This window comes from Pezoporus occidentalis, unplaced genomic scaffold, assembly GCF_034315485.1.
Source record: "Pezoporus occidentalis ecotype Australia unplaced genomic scaffold, CSIRO_AGI_Poc_V1 ctg5, whole genome shotgun sequence".
Lineage (NCBI taxonomy): Eukaryota > Metazoa > Chordata > Aves > Psittaciformes > Psittacidae > Pezoporus > Pezoporus occidentalis.
Window position 1 is genome coordinate 13001829 of NW_026915835.1, and position 5437 is coordinate 13007265.

Sequence of the window (5437 nt, forward strand, 5' to 3'; positions counted from 1 at the left end):
AACCCCTGCAATCTCCACAAGTTCTCTTCTACATGTGCATATCACAAGCACCCACAATGCCTCCTGTCAATATAATTCAGGGATTAATCCCCATCCAACAGGGAATTTGGGGTTGCAGATGCCCACCATATAATCTGGGCAATTATATGTCCAGCTTGACCTCTCTCTGCTGTGATGCTTGTTAGCCCATTGCTGCCTTATCTCCAAGGCCACCTCTTCCCTTCTGGCTAAGGACCAGAATTAACTCAAACCTTTTTGGCAGTACAGACAATTTATGTGGAGAAGCAGGTTTTCAGGAAGCTGGTGGGATCCCATGGAGGTAAGGTAAGAGAGGGTAGGGGAAGATCTGTAGGGCTCTAAGGAAACTACAGACAGGGTCAATAGATACCCAGAAGAAAAGTTGAAATGCTGTGGAAAAGCACAACTCCCTCTTTCCTCTCCAAGACCACTGCTCCCTTTTAAACTTTTCTCATTCCTGTGGTAATCTGAACAACCATTTTGCTTAATACCTTTCACTCTCCAGAGTTACCCAAATTGTAGAAAAGAGAAAAAAAGCCAAGGCTACCCTGCTGAAGAAGAAAAGGAGGTAAAGCACAGCAAAGCCAGAGCTACACTGTATAGCTGTAGATGGTCCTCTACACATTTCAGTCCCAGGAGGAACAGAAGGCTGTAAGGGACAAGATACACATTTTCAGGCTAAACCAGCTCCATCACCAGCCCTCGCAAAATAGGCCATCTTACCTTAAAATATGTCATGGGTTCAGCAGTAGCAGTCATTTTTCCCCTTCTTGGTAGCTGGTGCAGTGCAATGTTTTGACTTTCAGCTCGGGAACAGAGCTGATAACAATGATGTCCAAGGACTTTGTGAGCCTCAGAGCCAGGAGGAAGCAGAGACAGGACACCTGACCCAAACTGACCAAAGAGGTATTCCATAACAGCACGTCACGCGCAGGATGTAACTGGGAGCCGGGAGGGCAGGGAGTCTGCAGGGTGGGAGGAGGTATCGGTGAGAGATCGGTTGGCTGGTGGTGAGATGTTGTATTCTCTTCCCTTGTTATTTCCTTTATCATTATTATCATTGGTGGTAGCAGTAGTGATTTGTGTTATACCTTAGTTACTAAACTGTTCTTATCTCAACCCGTGGGAGTTGCATTCTTTTCGATTCTCCTCTCCGTCCCTCCGGGAGCAGGGGGAGGGCAAGAAAAGGGGGGGAAGTGAGCGAACGAGTTACCTGACTGGGTTTAAACCACGACAAAATAGTTGCAGGGTAACATACAGGAGAAACAGTACAAGAACCTGCTTCAAACCAGAGAGCAAGCTTCAAATGAAATGGTTAAAAAAACGGGAGGGGGTAGGGAAGCAGTACCTTATCTGACCCCTATTATTTAGCATCCCAACTTAGTCATTTTCCCCATATTTTTCTTTTAACCCACAAGACCAACAAAATACCTGTATGGCAAACCTCACACCTACCACCACCACCCCCCACCTCACCCCCCCCCCCCCCCCCAACTCTCCCCTCTACCAGCTGCTTTTAATTATCAGGTTGGGCACAGATAGAAGAGGAAATTAAAACCATCATTAACCATTTCTGAGCTGGTTCTCTATCAGACACGTATATCTCATCATATGAGCCTATGTGTAATTTTTATCTAGTAATTTTCAATGTTATAGTAACTAGGTTAAAAATAAACTGGCACACCCAATGCTGATCTTCAGCATTGTAATTTTAATAAAAGGGAGGGTGAGGGGTATAATGAGTTGGGTTAGGTTCTCCTTAAATAGGAGAGAAAATGAAACTAACCATTTTTTGTCTTACCTTTTTCTGTAGTAAACAACAGAGCAAATGTTCTTATAACCTAAATGGGAATATGAATGCAGTATCATAGCAACAGACAGAGGTTTGTATCAATATTTGAATGATTATGAACATCCTTGTTAAGTGTGTAGCGTACTGATATTTCATTAGGAAAACCTAATAAATTAATCCTATAAAAGTAATCTGTCAAAACTGAGGATCTTATATTCCTTATCGTTGGTTTTTATTTAGCACTGCAAAACTGAATTCTTCTTCCCAGGTGTCATTTAATGGCAGAAGAGAGATCGCGAGAAAAGGAATAATAAGTCCTGCCACACTGAGAGCAAAAACCCTCAGATATTTTTGGAAAGGACTTTGTGCTTCACGGTTTTCAAATCAATGTGAAAATTCACCTTTTTCCGAAAGTAGCTGTCATGTTTACAGTTCAAACTGGGCGAATTGTCAACAAGAGTGTAACACGAAAAGCCTGTTTTATCGAAGTGAGCGGCAAAAATGCAATCTTCTGTAGAATTTAGTCTGTATTGTCCAAAACAGGGGTTCTGTGGTAGGATGGACAGGATTTTCTTTTTTAGATGATTTCTTGCACCAGGTTACTTAGGTCTATTGTGTTCAAGTTCTTAAATATTATGTGTTGTAACCAAGCAACGTGACTAACATTTTGAAAAACACCTAACTAGCTTCCTACAGCTGGTCTGGATTCACAGCAAAATGTGCTGTTACAATACATGCCTGGAAGGACATTGCTGCCCAGTGAAATCCCTCTGCAGCACACCAGGTATTTCGGTGTTTGTGTATGTATTTATGTGTACATGTGCATGTGCATGTCTGTGTAGAATTAGGGCTTATCAATGGGGAGCATAAAACCCCAGCAAGCCAAATAAAGAGCTACTACAACTGGTCAGTTAGAAATATGGGGGAAAAGTAATCTTAAAAAAGATAGTAATTTAACACTGGGTTACATGAAGTACCTGCATTAAACTAGGATCTAGAATAACAAACATAATTGGAGACCAGGTTTTCTTTTTGTGCTGTCTGCCACTCCCTGCCACATTGTAATTGTTTTATTCAGCAGGAAGGATTGAGAGTATTCCCTCTTTTCCAGGACGACCTTCTTACTGTCTAAAAAATGGAAATGGTTTTGATAAATGTGGAAAATGCAGCCAAAATCACCTAACACAGCTCCATTACCCTCCAGCAATTTTTTAAGAAATGGGAATGACTTTTGAGACATGCTTTTAATTTATAACAATCAGTCAATTCTTCCCAGTGATGAATTCTGACTGGAGAGAGGCACTTGCTCCAGGTGTGACCAAGCCTCTCCTTGTCTGGCTAGCAAAACAGCCAAACAAGGGTACTGTTCTTTTTCGACAGGAGTTTTGGAGGAAGAAAAAGGATCTCTATTCTTTTGCCTCAGTAAATTCATCAGTTTTAGGAAAATCTCTGTGAAAACTGATATGCTGATAATACTGGACTAGTTAGCATGTGCATCATTAGCCTGTGAGCACTTCTGTAGGAAAGGAATCACATCACTCCATCCCATTCTGGGGCTGAGAGCCAGCCTCTAAATTCTAGTCTCATTGAATATGTCTGTTTTGTGAAGTACTGATTGCTGGGTTTGGGGTCAAATGGCATTTGGGGTCAAATGGGGTCAAATTTGTGGCTGGCCTTGGAGTCCAATGGCATGGACTGGCTGAAATCCACACTGCTTAGGGTTAGCTCTCTCTATGGCAAAACAGTTTTGGCTGAACCCGTTCAAAATAGAGACAGGGAGTACGTGTTGCTTAGGCATGTGGACATCCAGGGTCTAGTGGTTATCAGTACGGCTTTAATAGGATTTTAGTTCTTCAGTGTTTTTGAAATCTAGTACTGAGGTTTATAAAGTGCTTTGAAAAATGTATAACTTCCCCCAGCAGAGGAAAGGCTTTAAATAGGCTTTACAGTTCTGATTTTTTGAGCTACAGTGTTTTGATCTGATTCTAAAATAAAATGTATTGATTTTTCTAATGATGTGGGCCAAAGTCATCTAATATGCTACTTTATAGAAACCCTAGCAGATAGAGAGAAAACCTAGAGAAAGATAATAGAAAGGTTAAATAGTGTATGCATAGAATATCTTAATTTCACTACAGGCTGGGCTAATTAACTCTAATCCTTTTAATTAAAGGGATAATAAAGCAATATTCAAGCTCTTGTCTCTTATCCTTTACTTCCTTAATGCTGACATTACTCTATTGTCTTGATCCCCTGATTTCCATAGGTATATGAAAAGAATCATGCCCTTTCACTTTAAGGAGGAAACCCCTGAAATAACAACTCTTCTCTGGTACTGAGAATCAGTGCAACATAGGAACGATAACTGGTTCCCTGAACTCATTTCTGGAGGTACCTAAGGGTGTTACCCACTCAGAAACAGCTTGTCTGCACTACTACTTCTTTTGGAAAAAGGGACATGCTCATTTTCACTGATAATGAAAATTCACATGTTCTAGTCAAGTTTCTTTTTCCGGTAGCCATTGCCTCCAAATTGCTATTGTAGAGATAGTTTTTTCTTTCTATTAAAATGTGAGTTTCAGAATGTCCTACTGTGTAGTAGCAATGAAATGTGGCCCATAGTCTTTTGTCATAAAAAAAATAAAAGCTTTCCATTTAAAACATGCATTTTTCTAAACCTTGGTCTCTCTTCCCAGACACTTTCAAGTCTGTGAAATGATGTAGCAGATGCTGAGCTGAGAACTAGAAGATATATATGATTTAAGTGTCAGCTGCCTTGTATTTAATGTTTTTTTTTTTTTTGATCACTATGGCAGAAGACTGCAGCTGGGCAAATTAAAAAAGAACTCTTAAAAAGATCATATTTTCATTACATCTTTTTTCCTGCTAAGATTGTTTATTTTAAAAATGATCTATTCTCTGTCAATTAAAATAAATATATATTTTATTATATCCTTTTTACATGTTAATTTTGTTGTTGCTAATGGCAACTACAGGAGTTAACACTCCAATATATTGTATCCCATGCTTGTTTTCTTTCTAGGGGATTTGTACCTGGGGAGGGACTCTTCATTAGGGACTGTAGTAATGGGACAAGGGGTAACAGGTTAAACATTAAACAAGGGAAGTTTAGATTGGATATAAGGAGGGGGTCCTTTACTGTGAGGGTGGTGAAGCACTGGAATGGGTTGCCCAGGGAAGCTGCGAATGCTCCATCCCTGGTGGTGTTCAAGGCCAGGTTGGACAGAGCCTTGGGTGGCATGGTTTAGTGTAAGGTGTTCCTGGCCATGGTAGGGGGGTTGGAACTATATGATCTTAAGGTCCTTTCCAACCCTAACTATTCTACGATTATTGGTTCTGTTCACTGCAACCTCAATAGACCCCAGAATGACATAAGGGGCAATGGGCAATATTCGAGCTTGTCTCCACATGGGAATATTGGAATTAGGTGGAGTTTTATAGATGAGTACATAACCTATATACCAACTCAGCAATCATCTGTATTGCTAACCACTGGCCATTAACTAATGCTTAGGAATGTTTTAAAAATAAAAATCCTGGACACCTTTATTGTGTGGGTTTTCTTGAAACTCACCCTTCCTTATTAGGAGTCATATCTAATGGAGT

General features: G+C 40.4%; 1 long non-coding RNA gene across 1 annotated transcript; it reads left to right on the plus strand.

Annotated features, from left to right (window-relative positions):
• The first annotated feature begins 1795 nt into the window (after window positions 1–1795).
• On the plus strand, window positions 1796–4639 carry LOC134173108 (uncharacterized). The gene is made up of 4 exons (XR_009968126.1): window positions 1796–1901; window positions 2079–2594; window positions 4077–4201; window positions 4507–4639. It is a non-coding gene; the product is annotated as an uncharacterized LOC134173108 (long non-coding RNA).
• The last annotated feature ends 798 nt before the right edge of the window (window positions 4640–5437 follow it).